Here is a 20719-nt window from a genome sequence, read left to right as displayed (position 1 = left end):
GAAGGGGAGACTGGCATCTCCGGGCACGAGGCTCCCGGCTCGCCACCACTCCCCATCCACCTCAGTTTGCTCCTCTGTGAAGTGGGGATGGGACACCTGCCAGGTAGAGAGATACCTGTGGGCACGTGCCTTCAGTGTGCACCTGGCCTCTCTTCGGTGACAGTGAGCATCATGTGATGTGGCACAGCCAGGGCAGGAGGGCGGGGTTGCTTCCCTCCACTCCTGACAGCCCCGGCAGATGGATCCGGAATATTCCTGCACACCCCAGAGGTGGGGACTACAGAGCAGACGGCTGCGGTGTGAGGCCGGGAGTGGCGTCATCGGAGGGGTGGCTGCACTGCTGACAGCCGCGGGAGCAGGGCCAGCATGGCAAGGGCCTCGGGTCAGTGGCCTGTGGGGCTGGTGTCTTCATGTCTGTGCACCGGGCCCTGATCAGGGACATGTGGCCACAAGTGACAGCCACAGGAAGCCCGCTATTGCCTCCCCATGTGCTGCCCTGGGCAGCCCTGATGTCCCTTGTCTGTCTTCCCCAGGGGCTAAGCTAGAGAAAGGCCACGTGCTCTAGTGGACCCTGACCAGGCTCCTGCCACGCCAGGCCTGTGTCGGGGCTGTCGGAGCAGGGAGCTGCGGGGGCCGGGGCTGAGCCGGGGGGACAGCTTTCACTGGACCAGGGTCAAGGTTTTACAACAAGCAGGACTGAGGGGCCACTGTCTCAGAGACAGTGGGGTCTTCCTCAGGGAGGTGGGTGGGTGGGGCACTTGGGGGCAAAGCTTGGTAAAGTTGCTAGGGGAGAAAATAGCGCGGTGCATTCTCACGGCTAACCGGACAGCTGGTGGTGCCGCGGACCTGCCCCTTACCCAGGACCAGGGGCACGGCAGGTGCTCACGTGCAGGCGCTCCAGGAGTGAGGGGCCTGCCTTTCGGGGGGCTTTGTCTCTGCTGTTCACGCAGGGTGGTTGTGTGGCACCTCCTGTGTCCCTGGGGTGAGGGTGCTGTGACAAACACTCCAGAGTTCTTTGGCTAGAGTAGGGGTGCTGTCCGTGAGTGGCTGGGAGGAACCGGGGCATGGTGGCTTCTGAGCTCTGGCTGTGTGGTCAACACGTGAACAGCATCGGGGCCGGCGTTGTGGTGCAGTGCTGGCATCCCATACGAGTGCGGGTTCGAGTCCTGGCTCCTCCACTTCTGATCCAGCTTCCTGCTTCCCCAGGTGCCTTCCCTGCTTCTGGGAAAGCAGTGGAAGATAGCCCAACCATTTGCGCCCCTGCCACCCGCCCGGGAGACCCCGCTGGACTTTCTGGCTCCTGGCTCCTTGCTCCTGGCTTCTGCCTGGCCCAGCCCCAGCCATTGCTGCCATTTGCTCCCTCCCTCTGTAACTCTGCCTTTCAAATAATAAAAAATAAACAAATTTTTAAAAAGAAGAGGGGCTGGCATTTACAGTGCCAACATCCCATATGGGTGCCAGTTTGAGTCCCGGCTGCTCCAATTCCCATCCAGCTCCCTGCTAATGGCCTGGGAAAGCAGTGAAGGATTTGGGCCCCTGCATCCACACAGGGGACCCGGAAGAAGCTCCTGTCCAGCTCCCGCCGTTGCAGCCATTTGGGGACTGAACCAGCAGATGGAAGATACCTCTCTCTCCCTCTTCCTCCCTCTCCCTCTGTAACTCTGTCTTTCAAATAAATAAATAAAATTTTAAATGACTTCCCACGTTGCTGAGAGCAGGGCTACAAGGTGGAAGCTGTGCCCCACCCAGACCCCCTCCTGGGCCAGCGGGACCCCACCCTCTCCTGTGAGGGTGGCGGCTAATCGTTAATCAATCAACTGCCCTGTGCTCCTGAGAGCCAGCCCTACCTCCCCTGGCCTGGGTGGGGGGTGCTCCACATGGCTTCCTCCCCCAGCAGTCCAGGCTGTGAGTGACTGACAGAGGAGGACAAAGGACATCCCAGGCCCAGCCCCTGGCCCCCTGGCCCCGGCCTCAGGGTGGGCTCCAGCTGGGACCACGTGCTCTGCTCCTTTCTGCCCCCTCTTCTGCTTTCCTCACTCCCAAGGGATGAGTGACAGGAACCAAATCCCTGGCTGCAGGGATCTTGACCCAGCACAGGAATCTGAATCTGTTCACTTTGCAAGGCTCAGCACCTCCCATGTCCACAGGTAGGCAGAGCCTGTGCCCCGCACCCCAGCAGTCATTTCCTCCCTCCCTCCCTCCTTGCTTTCTTTCAAGATGTGCTTGATTTATTTGAAAGGCAGAGTTAGAGAGGGGGGAAAGAAAGGTCTTCATCTGCTGGTTCACTCCCCAAATAGCTGCCATGGCCAGGACTAGGCCGAGGCGAAAGCCAGGAGCTGAGTCAGGAACTCCACCCGGGTCTCCCACGCGGGCGCAGGGGCCCCAGGACCTGAGCCGTCACCCACTGCTCTCCTGAGCGCATCGGCAGGGAGTTGAAGTGGAGCAGCCGGGTCGTGAACTGGCACTCTGACACGGGATGCCAGCGTCCAGGCCCTGGCTTAGCCCGCTGCGCCACAACTCTGGTCCCCCCAGCTGTCATTTTCTGTGTGTGACCCAGTTCATTTTCTCTAAAGCACTGACCTCAGTATGCGCTGATCTCACTTGGATTTCTTCCTTGTTCTCTGTCTCCTTGCTGGAGGGCGTGAGCTCAGCAGAGGAGGGGCTGCGTGTGTCTGCTTGGCCGCCCTTTTCCCGGGGCTGGGACAGGCCAGGTGTTGATCGAATGCATGTGAAGGCGTGTGTGCCACTGGCCTCCCTCGGAGGCCCACAGCCTCCTCTTGCTCTCCCAGTTCATGGGTGCTGGTGACATCACAGGTGCTGGTGACATCACAGGTGTTCCTAACCTGAACTTGTTTTCTTATGCTGTTTTTTTTTTTTTTTTTTTTTTTTTTTTGTGTGTGTGTGTGTTTTAAAGATTTATTTTACTTATTTGAACAGAGAGAGAAAGAGAGAGAGAGATTGGGAAAGAGCAGTCTTCCATCTGCTGGTTCACTCCCCAAATGGCTGCAATTGACAGGGATGGTACAGGGCCCGAGCCAGGAGCCAGGAGCTTCTTCCAGGTCTCCCACGCGGGTGCAGGGGCCCAAGCACTTGGGGCATCTTCTACTGCTTTCCCAGGCCATTAGCAGGGATCTGTATTGGAAATGGAGTACCCAGGATTCAAACTGGTGCCAAAGATGTCCCAAGCTGTAGACTTAGGGAATTGTGGTTTTTCTTATTTGGTCTCCTAGGACTTGCAGGCGCTGTGCTGCTCCAAGAAGTGAGCTCAGGCGAGCAGCATGAGCACACACACGTGTGTAGACACCTGCACACACAGCCCACACCTGGCTGGGGGCTCTGATCATCTAGAGTAGTTTTCAACAAACTCTCGTGGGAAATAGTCTGAGCACCGCTTGGGTGAAGAGCCGGTGTTTGCTCTCCTACGCTTTAATTAGCATCATCAGCACTGCCGGCAAAATCGCTGCTTCCGCTGGGTTCCAGATCCTTCCGCAGAGGGGGCGGGGCTTTCTCTGATGGCTCTCCTGCAGAGCCCACCAGGTCCCTCGGGGCGTCCTCCTGGGTTCCGGTGCTGCCTGATCCTCCCGGAGGTGATGGATCCGGGTCACCAGGCACCCGTGTTCCATGTGCGTCCCCGTGCCCTCTGGCGAGGGTGCGCGTGGCAGAGGTCAGGGGCTGCGCTGCTGGCGCGGGGAGGGGAGCGTGGGACTGGGAGGGCAGAGGTCCGGATGAGCTCCGGGAGGTGGTGAGCACTATCTAGGAGCTATGACTGCATGGCTGCCGCGGGGCCACATGGAACCTGAGCGCCAGCCGCTCCCAGAGACGCACCTGTGGTGCAGGGGATGCCCCCCTCTGTGCCGCGCCGCCAGCCCGACTGACCGCACGGCCCCCGCAGCCTGGGGGCTCAGAGGGACCCACACGCCAGCCCTGGGCTCTGCGCTCTGCGCCCCAACCCTTCAGAGCTGGGCCTGTCACTCATAACGCCCAGGATGCTCCCTAAAGCCAGGGCTCAGGACGGTGGCGGGCTCACGACGCTCCTAAGTTTAAGTTTATTTGAGAAGGGGAGAGAGGGAGAGAGAGAGAGAGATAGATTGCATCTGCTGGTTCACTTCTTAAATACCCAAAACAGCAGGGCAGGGCCAGGCTGCACCAGGAGCCCTGAACTCAGTTTGGGTGGCAGGGACCCAAGTCCTTGAGCCATCACGGCTGCCTCCCAGGGTGCACGTTAGCAGGAGGCTGGCTCAGACGCAGGGGAGCCCGGACTCAGGCCACGCCCTGTACCAGAGGCGTGGGGGTCTAACTGCTAACTGTGCTAACTGCTGAGCCTTGGGGGCTCTTTTCCAGGTCACACTGAGAGCCCCAGTGCTCGCTCTCCAGAGCCCCTCCCGGTGGCACCTGCCGAGGTCCTAACCTGCCCCAGACCCTCGCCAGCCATGGGCCCACCCCTCTGCAGAACTGCACTCCAGCCACTGCCCGGCTCTGTGCGAGGAGGTGCACCTGCCCCGAGCCCCCCAGGGCTGCTTGCCTTCCTCTGAGGTCAAGGACGTGGGACCCTGGTGAGAACCTCAGCGTTGCACGTGGTGACCGGGGACACTCACAGGGAGTCTGACCTTCCCGGGGTGGACTCTGTCCCTTGCTGCCCCGGCCATCAGGAAGCCCTGCTGGGGGCGGGGGGGGAGGGCTGGGAATCGTCTCTCCCTGAAGCGTCATCTGCCGAGGCCTGCCAGTTCTCGTCTTGATGGCATCTGACAGCTCTGCGGTGGGTGGAGATGCTGCAGCCAGATTCAAGGCTAACACATTCGTCTCCGCAGAGGCGCCCGGAGGGGCGTTGGGACAAGGACGGTGTCTGCAATGGACAGGAGCAGGCACCGGCCCCGCCCTGCCCAGCCGTGCGGCTGCGCCCCTGAGTGGCTGCTGATCCTTGTGGGTCTCCCGCCAGCACCGTGGGAGCCAGCCCAGGGCCTCGCCACCCAGCAGCAGCTGCCTGATGTCAAACCGTTGTGTCTCTTGGCAGCTCTGGGGCCCACCTGGCACCCGTGTGCCTCGGGCTGTTGGCTCCCTGCGCCTCTTGGGCGACAAGCGCTCGGGACTCTGTGAGCAGCTTGAGCACTGATGTGCATGCACTCTGTTCTTGCCACTGTTAGCTGCCTTGAGGGTTCCGTTCCAGATCTTTTTAAACAAATTTCATGTATTTATTTGAAAGGCAGACTTACACAGAAAGGGGGAGAAACAGAAAGAGAAAGATCTTCCATCTGCTGGTTCATTCCCCATTGGCCACAACGGCCAGGGCCAGGCCATGCTGAAGCCAGGAGCAGCAGCTTCATCTGGGTCTTCTACATGGGTGCAGGGGCCCAAGCACTTGGGCCATCTTCTACTGCTTTCCCAGGCCACAGCAGAGAGCTGGACTGGAAGAGGAGCAGCCGGGACACGAACCGGTGCCCATGTGGGCTATCGACACTGCAGGCAGACTTAGTGCTTCACTTCTGGTCCAGTTCCCTGCTTATGCACCTGGGAGAGCAGTGGGAGACGGCCCAAGTGTTTGGGCCCCTGTACCCGTGTGGGGGATTTGGAAGAAGCTCCTGGCTCCTGGCTTCAGTCTGGCCCAGCCTTGGCCTCGGTCATCTGGGGAGTGAACCAGCACATGGAAGATCTCTTTCTCCGTTTCTCCATCTGTGAAACTTTGCCTTGCAAATAAATAAATAAATCTTTTGAAAAAGTCATGAAAAAATAATCTCCCTCTCTCTCTCTCTCTCTTTTTTTTTTTGGCCAACATTCTAGACTGTTCCTTGACTTGTGATAGAGGAAAGCCGTTCTCTGTTCCTCCCTGACCTGGAGGTCAGGACGAGAGCAGCCTCCAAGGGGCTTCAGGTCACACGAGTGGCGCCCACTGCTCAGTCTCTTGCAGCCGTCACAGCTGTCACTGGAGCCGGCACCCAAGGGGGCTCCCACACCGTCCGCTTCACTTCCGCCTCTGAGGCAGCATCACTCTCACCTCCTGCTAGACTGCAGGCCATGGCCGACAGCTCTGCCTCCTCTTTACTACAGGGGGGCTGGGCCCTTTCACTCCTGTCCCTCCCTGGCCCATGGCATGGGACCCTCTCCCTAGCAGCATTCTACAAATCTTTGCTGCATTTAATTGAACAGACTCCTCCCCCCGACTGCCTGCTAGGTAGCGTGCAGGTGCCTAGGTATGGGTATGATCTGAACAAGCAAGAAGCAGAGGATGTGGTCTGAAGTCAGCTGGGAAAAGAAGGAACCACGGCCACCGTGGTGGGCCCACCGTCTGCCTTGCCGTTAAGGCAGAGTTGTGGGGCAGAGGGGAGAGAGAGAGAGAGAGAGAGAGAGATCTTCCATCTGTTCATTCACTCCCCAAATGGTTGCAAAAGCCAGGTGTGAGCCAGGCCAAAGCCAGGATCCTGGAGCTCCACCTGAGTCTCCCATGGGGGCAGCAGCATCTGGGCCGTCTTCCAGAGTCTTACCAGGCTATCACAGAGAGCCGGATGGAAGTGGAGCAGCTGGGACTCGAACATGCTTCACCCGCTGCGTCACAAGGCAGACCACAACAGGGATCTTTCATGCGTGTGCCCGTGCACAGCCTTGCTGAGTTCCTGCCTGCTGACGGTCAGGCGGGACTCTGCAGGCTGCCCGGGCACAGGGCACACTTGCACTTGGCCTCTTGAGCACCGCTGTGAGGGCCAGTACCCTGTGCGCGTCCAGGAGTTCTGTTCTGCCATCTCCATTTCCCTTGCAGCCTCCCGAATGCTCCCTTCAGAGAAGGAAGGAAACCTCGCTAAGTGGTAAGCAGGAGAGAGCCGGCTTCCTGCCGTCAGCTCCATTCTCTGATGTGGACTGCTGGGTTCCTAGGGCCACAGCAAAGACACCGATGGAAAAACCGCTCCCAGTGCGGTCAGAGCCACCCTCACCCCAGGGCCACACACCCAGAGTGACACCCATCCGTCATCCCCTGGGCGACAGCGGGCTGGAGGTGGCACAGGGAGCTCAGAGCACCCATGGACGTCCACCCCAGGCCAGAGGCTTGGCCCCAGTGCCAGCACCCACAGCAGTGCGCTTTTCTGGACAGAGGAGGCAAGACGCCCCCCACCCCCCCAGCCCACCTGACGGCACCGCTCTGGCTCGCACGTGAGCACGATGGAAAATGCTGACGCCGCTTCTGACACTGCTTTTTAATTACGGCCGTCGATAAATCATTGTATCCTTGAAGAAGTCCTGGGAATGGCCCTCAGGCAGAGGCTCGATTCCTTAGGAACTAGGCCAGCGGTGAGTGGCTTCCTCTCTTCGCCTCTTCTCTTAATCGGTTGTCAAGATGCAGGCCTGTTCTCGAGGGGCGGTAGGGAGGGCAGGCAGCTGACACTGCACCCAAGTGTCATTCAGGAGCCGGGTAACACACGGGCTCTGCCTCAGTGGCCACGGCCGTGGAAACCGGACCTGTTCTTTCTTCAGCATTTCTCTCCATCTTTTCTCACGAGGAGGAGGAAGAGGAGAGAGAGAGAGAGAGAGAGAGAGGGAGAGAGAAAGAGGGAGGGAGAGGGAGAGAGAGAGGGAGAGAGAGGGAGAGAGAAAGAGGGAGGGAGAGGGAGAGAGAGAGGGAGAGAGAGGGAGAGAGAGGGAGGGAGAGGGAGAGGGAGAGGGAGAGGGAGAGGGAGAGGGAGAGGGAGAGGGAGAGGGAGAGGGAGAGGGAGAGGGAGAGGGAGAGGGAGAGGGAGAGGGAGAGATTTCATTTGCTAGTTCACGCCACAAACGCTCACAACAGCCTGGATTGGGCCAGGCTGAAGCTGGGAGTCTGAAACTCCAGCCAGGTCTCCCAGGTGGGTGACAGGGAGCCAGGTGCCTGAGCTGTCACCTGTGCCTGCCTGGGTGTGTGTTAGCAGGGAGCTGGATGGGAAGCAGAGCCAGGACTCCGGTACATATGGCAGCATGGAGGTCAAAACAAAGGTCAAAATGGTTCAAACCCTCAGGCAGGGTGCTCATGCTGGTGTGCTGCAGATAAAATCCACCGTGTCCAGATCTCTTTAAAGATTCTAAAATCCCTCCACTCTGGCGGGATCTGGACTGGTGCTCGCTGACGGGCTGGGGGTACATGGCTTGGCCGTGTATCTCTCCTTTTTGTACCTGCTGGAAGTCTCCCTCATGAAAGGCTAGGAAGTACCCCAGCCGCCCGGCCTTCCCTAATCTCCATTTTTGTCCACGTCTTCATTTTTTCCCCCTTTGGTCTCTGAGGGGCACCTTCAGCTTTGGTGGTGCACCGTCTGCTCGTGTGGGTTTCCGGTCTGAACTGTTGGTGGGGGCACAGCCAGTGGTTGCCCTGCGCCTTCCCCTGGGGCCCCGCAGCAGGAACCGGCTCCTGGTTTCCCGTCTCTTTGCCACCTCCCGCACCTCTTGACTCTGTCCTTGTCCCACGGATGCAGTGTCACCGGCGTGGCCGAGGCTGATTTACGTGGGATTCTCAAGCAGGGGACGACTGGGCTCCCCCAGCGGTGTCTGGAGACATTTCTGGTTGGCACCTCTGGAGGATGGGGCCAAGGGTGCTGCCAAAGACTCCCCAAGGCACAGGACAGGCCCCCCAGACAAAGAACGAGTGGGCCCTGAACGTCGGAGCTGGGAGGTGCAAGACCCCGAGCGTCCGAGCACTCGGTGCCCCTGTTGCTCCTGCGTCCTGTACGAGGGACTCAGCGTGGAAGGGAAGTGTCCACGCCGCAGAGGCTGACTTGGGAGGGACTGGCAGGGCCGGGGCACTTGTGCCCGGTTGCATTGCTAACCTCCAGGGGGCGCCACCCACATGGTGTTCACACCCAGCATCAAATGGCTGTGAGTGGATGCTCTGGTTGTGGGGTTGTCCTGCCACCAGGGGGCAGGAGGGCTGACGGCACCAGGAGATTTTCTTCGTGGCCACCAGGCATCCTGATGACCACATGAGTGTCCTGAGAAAGGAGGAATGTGGACGGAGGGGACCTCCCTGTTCCTGTTCCCAACAGTTGTCCGGCGGCAGAGCATCCACTCCCACCCCGGGCTGTGTCTGTGGGACTCGATCTTTTTTTTTTTTTTTTTTTTTTTGGACAGGCAGAGTGGACAGTGAGAGAGAGAGAGAGAAAGGTCTTCCTTTTGCCATTGGTTCACCCTCCAATGGCCGCCGCTGATCCGAAGCCAGGAGCCAGGAGCCAGGTGCTTCTCCTGGTCTCCCATGGGGTGCAGGGCCCAAGCACTTGGGCCATCCTCCACTGCACTCCCAGGCCACAGCAGAGAGCTGGCCTGGAAGAGGGGCAACCGGGACAGAATCCGGCGCCCCGACCGGGACTAGAACCCGGGGTGCAGGCGCCACAGGCGGAGGATTAGCCTAGTGAGCCGCGGCACCGGCCGGGACTCGATTTTAAACTCAGATCCCAGCCCCAAGCCGGGTGCTGACAGCTCCTGCCGGAAACCCCGCTGATCGACGGGGGAGAAAGCACCTGTGGCTGTGGCGTGGGGGCGTCACTCCCTCTGGTCCCCAGTTGCTTGGCCGTGAAAACTGAGATGGCCACAGTGCTCCCGCCAGTGCCGTGGCCGGGCAGCAAGTGCAGGTTTGCACCTGTGTGGCTGGAGCCCGGAGCCGGCGACCTCTGTGGGGAGCGGCAGCAGAGTCAGGGGGCCTGGCGGACGGTGCCGGGTGGTGGTGGTGGCGGCTGCGTGTGTGACCACGGTGCAGCCCAGGCCGGGGCGGGGCTCTACAGGGCTCCCTGTACCCCCGCTGCTCCCCGGACTTTCTGCTGGGCAGACACGGACCCCCACTTTTAATCCTACCCTGACCCCTGCTTGGGCGCTCAGTGCTGATCCATGGTCCCAGCTCCAGGCACTGGGGCCGGGCAGTGAGCCGGCTCAGTGAGACCCAGTCTGGAGCCTTTCGGGGCTGTTCTTTAGTAAGAAACACAGGGACCCTTCCACTCTCCTCCCCCTCTAAAGCCCACCCCATCCTCCTCCTCACCCCAGCACGGCCGCAGCGGCTGACCCTGAAGCGGGAGCCCAGCTCCCAGGGCACCCAAAACACCACTTGCGACACAAAGGCTCATGGGCCAACAGGACATCTGGGGGTGTCTGGAGATCCAGGCTCGGCCCTGTTTCCTGTGGGCTGTGGCTGCCAGAGGCTGGCTGTCCTAGGGATGTGGTCCATCAGGGCTCTCTGTGTGGGAGGCAGCCCCCCAGGTCCACGCCCGTGCCACCTCCTCCTGGGGGGTGGGCAGGACCCATGGTTGCAAGAGGGAACAGTTGCCAGGATTTGCTAACGTCACAGAGCCCCTCCCACTGCACTTTGCCTGGAGCCAATCAAAAGGGAGACCATCCAGGTGGGCCTGACCTGATCAGGCGGGAGTGTCAAGAGGGGCGTGGAGGAGAGAGACGCTCAGCTGCCCTGGCCGCAAGGAAACGAGGTCTGCCCTCACCCACGTGAGCTCGGGGCAGCCCCGGCTGGCGAGAGGCTGAGCCCAGGCTCCTGACCAGAGAGAGGACGGGCAAGTGTCTTAAGCTGCAGAGTTGCAGGTGGGTTTTGAGCTGCACAGAAATGCAGGACGCCCCTCCCTTCTGAGCCCCCCTCCCCCTTGCCTTTCCCCCTGCCCCGCCCCCCGTGGATGGCGGGAGGTGATGAGCCAGGTGGGAGGGGGAAGCCTCATCACAGGACGCAGCCTTGCCCAGGCCCCAGTGATGGGGAGTGTGGGCGGTGGTGTCTCCTGGAGCCGGCTCTCGGCCTGCATCTGGGAGCTGAGATTCCAGAGAGGGACCTGCCTTGCACCTGTCAGGTGGTGCTGGGCCAGGGTGGCTGTGTGGAGGAAGGGGGCGCACAGGAAGTGGGTGAGGTGGGACGTGTGGACCCCAGCCAGGGTTTGCCACCATCATCCACGCAGCCGGGGCTCCCAGGTTCCCTGTGCAGAGGACTGAGCCCACGGGCCCTTCTCCTGAGTCAGGGCTGAGAGTCCCACACCTGGTGGCCTCCCCAGTCACGGGGAGGAGTCCGTGGCTCTAGCTGCCCAGAGGGGAAGCCCTGTGTCCTAGCGAGGCCCTCCCAGAGGCACCCGGGCCTGGGGGACCGGCCTCTGCCGCTCTGTTCTCTGCTCCGGCCCAGCTGGCCCCTGCCCTAGGACTCTGTCTGGGTGCCTTGGACATGGCCCTCAGCCTGATGGGAACTCAGCTGTCGCCCCCACCATCCCCTGCAGCTGCCACGTCCTTGGGCCAGCAGAGTCCCTTGTAGTGTTGTTTGGGGCGGGCCCTTCCCTGCAGCTTTGGGCGCCGGCAGTGCAGGCGTTCACCGTTGGTTTTTGTGTCACAGGTGGTCCCTGTGCTCACGGGAGCCATAGGCCGGCTGAGCCTGCAGGTCCCTGTCACCTGGGCGCTCCAAGACGGGAGTGACTCAAAGATGTGGGACGATTCCTTCATCAGAACCAGAGACAGCCGCGGGCTCTGAGCATGCTGGCGGCGGGGGCTGACGACCCATATTCTGGATCTGTGCAGGACAGAGTTCAAATCCTGCCCCTGCCCCTCGGCCACTGAGTAACCTCAGCTTCCGGTGATGACCGTGGCACCTGCTGAATGTTTCCTGGAGGCCAGCGCTGGGTGCGAACTGCGCAAGGTGGTCTCATCTGAGGTGAGCTTGGCCCCCTGTGGGCATTGGGCGGTGTCTGGAGACATTCTGGGGTTGACGTCACGCGAGGTGGGTGCTGGCATGTGGTGGAAGGGGGAGCGGGTGTTGTTGACCTGCGGTGCGCAGGACGGCCCTGAGTGCCAGCGGTGCTGAGACGGACGCACCTGCCGGGCTAAGGGGCACAATCCTGTCATGAGAAAGAGAGGCTTCCCCACAGGTGAGTGGGAGCGATGAGCAGGGGTCTCCTGTCATTCGTAGGCACTGCTGGCAGCTGCCCAGGACCTGACCACCGAGTCCTGTTGCCGGGGAAGCCAGGGTTACTAACTTGCCTGACTTGCCTGGGGCTCTCTCAGCACCTGTAGGCACAGGTGTGCATTTAGTCATGAGTGCACGTTACACATGTGTACCTGTTACATGTCTGTGTGTATCGTGCACATGTGGATTCATCGTGCTATGGGCACTGTTGTCCCCAAAGCCATCTTGGAGATCCGGTCCTGTCACGACACAAACAGCCCCCTTGTCCGTCCTTCCTTCCTTCCTTCCTTCCTTCCTTCCTTCTTTCTTTTTAAAGATTTATTTCTTTGAAAGTCAGAGTTACAGAGAGAGGAAGAGGCAGAGAGAGATCTTCCATCCGCTGGTTCACTCCCCCGATGACTGTAACAGCCAGGGATGGGCCAGGCTGGAGCCAGGCGCTTCTTCCAAGTCTCCCACATGGATACCAGGGAACCAAACACTTGGGCCATCCTCCACTGCTTTCCCAGGCCACTAGCAGGGAGCTGGATCAGAAGTGGAGCAGCCGGGACTTGAACCAGTGCCCATATGGGATGCCGGCACTGCAGGCAGGGGCTTAACCTGCTGTACCATGGTGCTGGCCCCTCCCTCATTGTTTTTTCTAGTGGTGCAGAGGTGCATCAACATTGCGATTTGCTGTTGAACACACCGACGCAGGGGTAGCTCAGCGCATGCCCGTTCTCTACCCAGCAGGTGCGTCTGTGGGACACAGCCCTGCCTGTGGAACCACACATCAGGCAGCCTGGCATTCGTGGTTTCTTGAGCGGTCACCAGATCACCCTGTTTCCCTTCCCTCCGGCAGCAAGCGGAGCTGGGCGATTGGGACGGTTCTGCAGTTTTGCGCTCTGTGTGGCTGTCTTCTTGTCGGGACCCTCCTGGGAATAAGCGGGGTGGGGGGTGCGCCTTGTGATATTTGTGTCTGTGAGGGTCTGGGGGTGCAGGGGTGCGGCCTGCCCACCGGAGGTCTTCGGGGTGCTGGGGAGTTAACGTGCTGGGAACGGTGTTCGTCGTCCCCAGGGAAGCTGAGCTCCTGCTTGCCGGTGCTGACAGCTCCCCGGGGACCGACCTTGAGGCCCTCCACTCACAGCAGAGTCGGCCTCTGCGGGCTCATTTATGAAGCTTGCAGCCCCAGGAGGAGGCGCCTGCAGCGTGTGCGTCCTTCCGGCTGTCCTCGCTGCTCTGCCTTTCTGTGCCTCGGGGCCACCACGCGAGGGGGCTGTGGATGGACGCCAGGCTCAGAGCCAGTCCTGGGGGCTCTGTGCCGCCCCGCCCCGTCCCAGTTACAGGTCTGGTTCCCCACTTCTCGGCCAGGCCGCTGATGAGCCATCCAGCCTCTCCGAGCCGTCGTCTTCCTCATCGCTAGGACAGCCCAGCGTTTGCTTTGCCGCGCGACTGTGTGTGGGATGGTGAAGGTGCGAGGGTTAGCATGGCCTTGGCTTCCAGTCCCTGCTGCAGAAGCGGGAGTCCGGTGGCTGATTTGTCCATGGGAACCCTTGCTGGCTGGCCCGTCCTCTCTCTCCTTGGGAGGCTGGACTCTGTCTGTGGCAGCGCTCGGTCCTGGAACGACCATGCTCCCGCCTCCGAGGCCTCACCCCGTAGTCCTCTCTGCCTGGAGCCTCTTTCCTGCCTCCCATCTCCTGAGCAGTCGTCAGTTCAATTACTCAGTCTTCTCTCAATTCTTACTTTTTAAAATTCTATTTATTTGAAAGGCAGAGTTGGGGGGAGAGAGGGAGAGAGGGAGAGAGGGAGAGAGGGAGAGAGGGAGGGAGAGGGAGGGAGGGAGAGAGAGGGAGGGGGAGAGGGAGAGAGGGAGAGAGAGAGGGAGACAGAGAGGGAGAGAGGGAGAGAGAGAGGGAGGGAGAGAGGGAGAGAGGGAGAGAGATACATTTCATCGTCTCGTTTGCTCCCCAAATGCCTACAACGGCCAGGGCTGGGCCAGGCTGAGGCCAGGAGCCTGGAACTCTGTCTGGGTCTCCCACGTGGGTGCGGGGCAGGGAGCTGGATTGGAAGTGGAGCAGCCAGGACTGGAACCAGCACTCATGTCGGATGCCCGCCTTGCGGCCACTTCAGTTCTAAGTCCATGCCCCTGGGTTTTTCTCCTGGACAGCTTTCCCATTGCCTCCTCCTGAGTTGCAGTAAGAGGTGTGAGGGTGATGGTCATCTATGTCCATCCCCCTGGCTGGGCCATGTGCTCCCCTGTGAGCTGGGGGGACTGGCACGGGCAGAGGCCCTGGGGCCAGTGGCACTAGGCAGGCGGGAGGTCCCTGGCAGCAGCCTGTGTGGTCTGGAGGGGCCTGAGCGAGGCGGGCCGAGGCCGTGTGACACCTCTAGGGCCACAGGAGCACAGAGTTCTGTGCTGGGAGTGCCGGGGTCACCACCGGAGCGTCCGGGGCAGGGGAGTTACTTCTTCCAGTTAGCTATTGGACTCTGCTGCTCTGTTGTTTTTGTGAGGTTCTTTTAATTGTTTACTTTTTAAGAAGACCACTGGTTGGGTGTGAAAGGCAGGGGGGAGGATGGGGAGCAGAGTGGGGGGCTCCCTTAGGAGGCTGCAGCCCCTGTCCAGCTCCTGGATGTGCTGTCTGGTGGGTGTGAGTGACGGCCGGGGCTGGACGGGTGCTTGCTGCAGGAGCCCCTATGGCTCAGCCACCTTGGCCCCCGGAGGGTGACTGGAGCACACTGCACACCCCCTCCCGTCCCTGGGTCTGGTGTGTGTGGGCCCCCGGCCCAAGCTACACAGCAATGCTTACCTGACTGGGGTGAGACGGACAGGGAGGTTGCCATGGGCAGGCAGCTTGCACTGGGGGCATCCACGTCCAGGTCGTGGTCACACTCCCTGTGATGCTGGCATCCCATACAGGCACTGGTTCCAGTCCCGGCTACTCCACTTCCAATCCAGCTCCCTGCATATGAACGTAGGAAAAGCAGTGGAAGATGGCCCAAGTGCTGGGGCCCTGTGCCCACATGGGAGACCCACATGGAGTTCTTGGCTCTTGACTTTGGCCTGGCCCTGGCCACTGTGGCCTTGTAGGGAGTGAACCAGCAGATGGAAGACCTCTCTATCTCTCTCTGTCTCCCTCTGTAACTCTGCCTTTCAAAGAAATAAAAAAAAATCTTTAAGAAGAAGTGGAGTGGATGGCAGAGGCTGAGAAGGGAGGGGGAGGAGGGAGGCTGATTGACGGCTACAAAACCAGACAGGAGGATTGCGTCCTGGAGTTCTGTGGAACCCACTGGGTGTCCACCAGCTGAAGAAGACGTGGTACGTACACACGGTGGAATAGCCTGACCCACAGAAAAGAATGAGATCCTGACATTCGTAGCCAATGAGGTGGGACTGGAGATCGCTATGCTGAGTAAGCCAGACCCAAGAAGAAAAATGCCACGTTTCCTCTCAATTGTGGAAGTTAACACACAGAGTATGAAGTTGCACGGACATCGTATTATCTGGTGTATTGTGAAATACCATCTCCACGACACTTTCCCTGTTACAATCACTGTCAGGCCTCCCACACTCTGTGATACTGTATCCCTGTTTTCAAGGAAAAAATTAGTGTGCTCATGCATGTATATAATTAAATATAAAGTGAGTGTAGCAAAGTTTTAAAAATTAAATCTCAGAATTGGAAACAAGGGGGCGCTGTGGCGTAGCAGGTTGAGCCTCTGCAGTGCCCGCATCCCATGTGGTCGTTGGTCTGAGTCCCAGCTGCTCCACTTCCAATCCAGCTCCCTGTTCATGGCCTGGGAAAGCAGTGGAAGACGACCTGAGTGCTTGGGCCCCTGCACCCAGGTGGGAGACCCGGAGGAGGGTCCTGGCTCCTGGCTTTGGATCGGCCTAGCTGGGGCCATTGCGGTCATTTGGGGAGTGAACTGGCAGATGGAAGGCACGGACCATTTTTACCCACTGGAGAGCGTGTGAGTCAGGGATGGTGAGCACACCTCTGCATTTGGTTCTGGAACATTCTCGGCAATGCGGATGGGACTCTGGACCCGTTCAGCACTTGCTCCCTGCTCCCCGCTCCCCTGGAAGCTGTCCCTCCGCTCTCTGTCTCTGTGGCTCCGCCTCCTCTGGGGTCAGACGTAGGTGGATCCCGTGGACCGTGGTGTCCTGCGGCTGGCGTGTTTTCAGCTCTCGTGCACGCTGTGGCTGGTGTGCAGCTCTGCTTTGTTCCTGCTCACGGCTGCACACGGTCCCATTATATGGGTGGACCACGTCTTGGTTTCCGTCTGTCTGTCTGTGGACGCTTATTTCCCGGCCTTAATCCCTGCTGTCCCCTCTCCTCTGGTGCCTTTCCCTGTTCCGTCAAAGGCGACCTTGCCCGCGGGTCTTCTCTCAGATTCCCGGGCCATGCTTCCCTGCTGGCTTTGCCCTGGCGCCAGCCCCTTGATCCTCGCAGGGCAGTCCACTGCCCCCCCACCCCCCCGGCCAGGCACTGCCGGGAGCTCTGAACCCTGCAGAGCCTCAGGCCCGTGGGCGACTCAGAGTTGGCTGTGTCACCCACCTGGACGTCTGGTAAGTTGGGGCGGCCCTCCATGAAGGACGTCAGCGGGGCTGGGGCTCTGGTTGTGGGCAGTGTGGGCGGCCCGAGGCCCACTCCAGCTGTCCTGCGCCCTGCTACCTGCGTGACTGTGGGCGATGACTTCACCTGTCTCCTCCCCACTTTCTCCACTTCAGGGGCATCGGTTGATTGAGGTCGAGGTGATGTCATTAATCCCATTAGTGATCATTTTTAAATTCCCAGGGTCCACACCATTTGTCACGTGAATTAAATGGCCCACAAATGCTTGTAATATAGGAGAATAAGAGTGGGAATAAGAGAGGGAGGAGATGTACAATTTGGGACATGCTCAATCGGATTTGCCCCAAATGGTGGAGTTAGAAACGTGCCAGGGGATTCAATTCAATCCCATCAAGGTGGCATGTACCAATGCCATCTCACTAGTCCAAGTGACCAATTTCAGTTCACAGTTGATCACACTGATAGGTCTAAGAGTCAAAGGGATCACACAAACAAGACTAGTGTCTGCTAATACTAACTGATAGAATTAAAAAGGGAGAGAATGATCCAACATGGGAAGCGGGATACACAGCAGACTCAGAATGACAGATGTCCTAAGTAGCACTCTGGCCTCAGAATCAGCCCTTAAGGCATTGGGATCTGGCTGAAGAGCCCATGAGAGTATTTTAGGCATGGAAAGCCAAGACACTCTGGTCAAACAAACAAACAAACAACAAACAAACAAACAAACAAAACACACACACAACACCTAAATGAAAGATCTCTGTGAGTGAGATCCCAAAAGAAAGAACAGGCCATCAAAGGAGGAGGTACCTTTCTCTGAAGGGAGGAGAGAACTTCCACTCTGACTATGACCCTGTCGGAATAAGATCGAAGTCAGCGAACTCAAAAGGCTTCCATAGCCTTGGCAACTCATGACTAGAGCACAGGGAGATTACTGACGCCATAAGCAAGAGTGTCAAATTGTTAAGTCAACAACAGGAGTCACTGTGTACTTACTTCTCATGTGGGGTCTGTCCTTAATGTGTTGTCCAATGTGAAGTAATGCTATAACTAGTACAGAAACAGTATTTTACACTTTGTGTTTCTGTGTGGGTGCAAACTGATGAAATCTTTACTTAATATATACTAAATCGATCTTCTGCATATAAAGATAATTGAAAATGAATCTTGATGTGAATGGAATGGGAGAGGAAGCGGGAGATGGGAGGGGTGCGAGTGGGAGGGAAGTTATGGGGGGAGAAAGCCATTGTAATCCATAAACTGTACTTTGGAAATTTATATTTACTAAATAAAAAAAATCTCCCATCAAAGAAACCCCCCCCCCCCCCCCACAAAAAAACATATTAGGAGAGATGTCTTGGTGGCCAGTAGGAGGAACTCAATTCCAACGAATTTGAACAGAAGTAGGAGCATGTGTTCATGGCGTGGCAGCGTGAGTTGTGGTTACACTCAGTGGCTGTCTGTGTCGCACACGTGGTCTCTCTCTTTCTCAGCTCTGCTCGTCTCTGTGTGTGGCTCGTTCTCAGGCAGCCTTTTCCAGGGTGGGGGAGAGATGGCTTCCAGCCAGGGGAGGGGTGAGTGTGTTTGCTGTGGCGTCACCTGGCCTGTGCCCCCAATGTGGCACGTGCTGTGTTTTAAGTTGGTCTCCGGAAACGTGCTTTTGGTGGGGTCATCAGTTGTCACGTGTGTTTGGTTATGTGACCTCCCTGTGCCAACGCTGGTGTTTTCTAATTGGACGGAGTAGACTTGGCACTTCTCCAGCGTGTGGGAGGGACAGAGGACGAGGGGTGACAGAGTGTTCTTACCTTTAGTTCGCGTCTGTGGACATCCTGGGTGGCTCTGAACAGTGTAGCTTCTGAGAAAGCCAGAGCCAAGCCAGGCTTGGGACTGCCCAGGCTTCGGGGGAGAATCCTGGGAGTGCACCCTGGGGAGTGGGGGGCACGAATGCTTTGACTACGTGGCTTGGCCTTTCAGAATGCTCGTCACTCAGGCCCCTGCTAGGGACCGTCCCCATGCAGCTCTGCATTCCAGAAACAGTGCAGACAGCCACCAGGCAGGCGTCCGTCTGCCACGGCCACCAGAGTGAGCCAAGGCAGGGCATTCGGGTGATTGGTGGGGTGCAGGGGAGGCGGCTGGCCGGAGTGAGTCCCTCATGTTCTTCATAGCCACGGCAGTGCTGCTGGCCACCACGCTGGGGTGTGTCCTGCTCTCTCCTGGGTGACCTGTAGTCATTCATTCAACAGATTATCTATGAGTGTGCAGGACCGGGTCGGGGATGAACAATGAGAGAGAGTGCCAGGCTTCTACACGGTTTCTCCAGGCTGCCCTGGTGTTCACCTTTGGGGTGTGCAGGCCCAAGTGTGGCAGAGCCAGGAGCATCTCTCACCCCATCCGTCCGGTGGCGCCATCTCTGACTCCCAACTTCTTTGGAGTGGCTGATGGATCAGGGGAGTGAACTTCAGGTTGATGGAAGATCAGCAAGCTTTGATAAGAAATAGACAGACTGATGGCGTAGTTGTGAGGAAGGGGACCGGGAGCTTCCAGACCCCGCTGAGGGCTCATCCCAGAGGCGAGCGATGGGAACTCATGCGGCCACCCCAGGCCGGACAAGGCTGAGATCGCAGTGTGGCGCCCCCACCCCCCTCTGCTGGAACGGACCCTGACACAAGGTGAGGGTTGCAGGTGGTGGTCGTGGGAGGTGACCCCAGGGACACGGACAGGGGAGTGGGCACTGATTCAACAAGGACGAGCAGGACACACGGGTGCTTCCTGGGCAGAACTGTCCTCTGGGCAGCTGGGGCTGGGTCCCACCGGGTGGGGGGGCCCACGAGGGAGATGCTGGCACTTCTGCACCTGCCTCCCACCTGTTGCTGCCTGGGGGGGGGGCTGCTGTCTGTCCCAGGGGACATCCTTGGGTGCAGGGGACATGGGCAGGTCTTTGGGAGTGACCTGCAAGCCTCCAAAGCCCTTCTGCAGAAAAGCTGGGGTGCGGCTGGGCACGGGGACGAGACTGATGCCCCACCAGCCCTCCTCTCGCTCAGGCCTTGCTGTCTCTGCGAGGGGAGGAATGTGGCCGCAGCGGCTCCTGTACTTCTCTGCACTTCTGGTCATCACGGAGCGGTGGTCTGGTTCCAGTGCCAGTTCAGGAAAAAGAAAAAGATCCAAGAGAAGAACTCTGGGGTGTGTGTGTGTGTGTGTCTGTCTGTCTGTCTCTTTCTCTCTTTAAGATTTATTTATTTATTTGAAAGGCAGAGGAAGAAAGAGAAAGAGGTGTCTTCCATCCCCTGGGTTACTCCTCCAACGGCTGCATGGCCACAGCTGGGCTGATCTGAAGCCAGGAGCCAGGAGCTTCTTCTGGGTTTCCCACGTGGGTGCAGGGGCCCAGGGACTTGGACCGTCCTCTACTGCCTTCCCAGGCAATAGCAGAGAGCTGGATCAATGGAGCAGCCAGGACTTTACAGCTAAACCACAGCTCCGGCCTTAATTGGCCTCTTTGGATCAGACACTCATTCTTGGACCAATCACCTGTGGCGGAGGGGGCGGGTTCATGCACCCCCCCCCCCCACCCCCAAAGCTCCCTCCCAGAGTCACATGTCTGGGGTCAGAAGACGGGCAATCGGTGGCTGGAGAGGGGAGGGCTGTGGGCTGGAAGAGAGCCGCGTGTGGTTCAGGGAGAGGACGTGGAGATCCGTCTTGTTCAATTTGTTCGTTATGGGAGCTTTTAAAAGCGTTTGAATATAGAGCTTCATTGTGGAGCTCAGAGCACCATTAGCAGAGAAAAAGAACCACCACAAGCTGAACGTTCCCCACACGCAGGCTGCCGCTGGGCGCTGATTCTCCTCTCGCAGGGACGGCCACCGTGTCCCCAGCCACGGCCCGGTCTGCCTGAGACGAGGCCGACGTTCAGCCAGAGGACTGGCGTCTGGGGCTGGAGGAGCCCACTCTTCCACGGGCAAGGTCGTCTTGGGCTCTGGCTGGAAGTGGATGCAGCTTCAGGGATGTGTGTTATCTGTGTGTGTGTGTGTGTGTGTGTAGCAGGTGCTGTCCAGAGGAGGGCGCCACATCCCGCAGATGCGCTTTGGCCATGTGGTTACACCGACCTTCCCACGGACAGGTGGAGTTCATCTGCCTCTCCTTGAACAATTTCCCTCTGTTTGCTGTGGGATGCTTCGGCTGAGTGTTGGTGTCCAGCTTGTGGTCCTAGACTCCAAGATCCCTTTAGCGTCCTTATCTCTACCCTGTTGGGAGCCAGCACTAGGCAAAGCCTTCATTACCGTTCTGTGCAAGGAAG

General features: G+C 58.9%; 1 protein-coding gene and 1 long non-coding RNA gene across 7 annotated transcripts in view; both read left to right on the top strand.

Moving 5' to 3' along the window:
- Positions 1 to 20719, top strand: part of ALG1 (ALG1 chitobiosyldiphosphodolichol beta-mannosyltransferase) — a 74709-nt gene that overhangs the window by 23129 nt on the left and 30861 nt on the right. The window lies entirely within an intron of this gene.
- Positions 9454 to 20719, top strand: part of LOC149120640 (uncharacterized) — a 29330-nt gene continuing 18064 nt past the window's right edge. For 4 of the 6 annotated variants that reach the window (XR_016225961.1, XR_016225962.1, XR_016225960.1 and 1 more), the window contains exons 1-2: positions 9454 to 10524; positions 11309 to 11623. This is a non-coding gene — a long non-coding RNA (uncharacterized LOC149120640). The other 2 variants (XR_016225963.1, XR_016225964.1) reach the window with 2 other exon arrangements.

Source organism: Oryctolagus cuniculus, chromosome 19 (genome assembly GCF_051225735.1).
Source record: "Oryctolagus cuniculus isolate XC-2025 breed Fujian yellow rabbit chromosome 19, ASM5122573v1, whole genome shotgun sequence".
NCBI lineage: Eukaryota > Metazoa > Chordata > Mammalia > Lagomorpha > Leporidae > Oryctolagus > Oryctolagus cuniculus.
The sequence above is the reverse complement of the archived record's forward strand: the minus strand, read 5'-3'. Positions and strand labels throughout refer to the sequence as shown.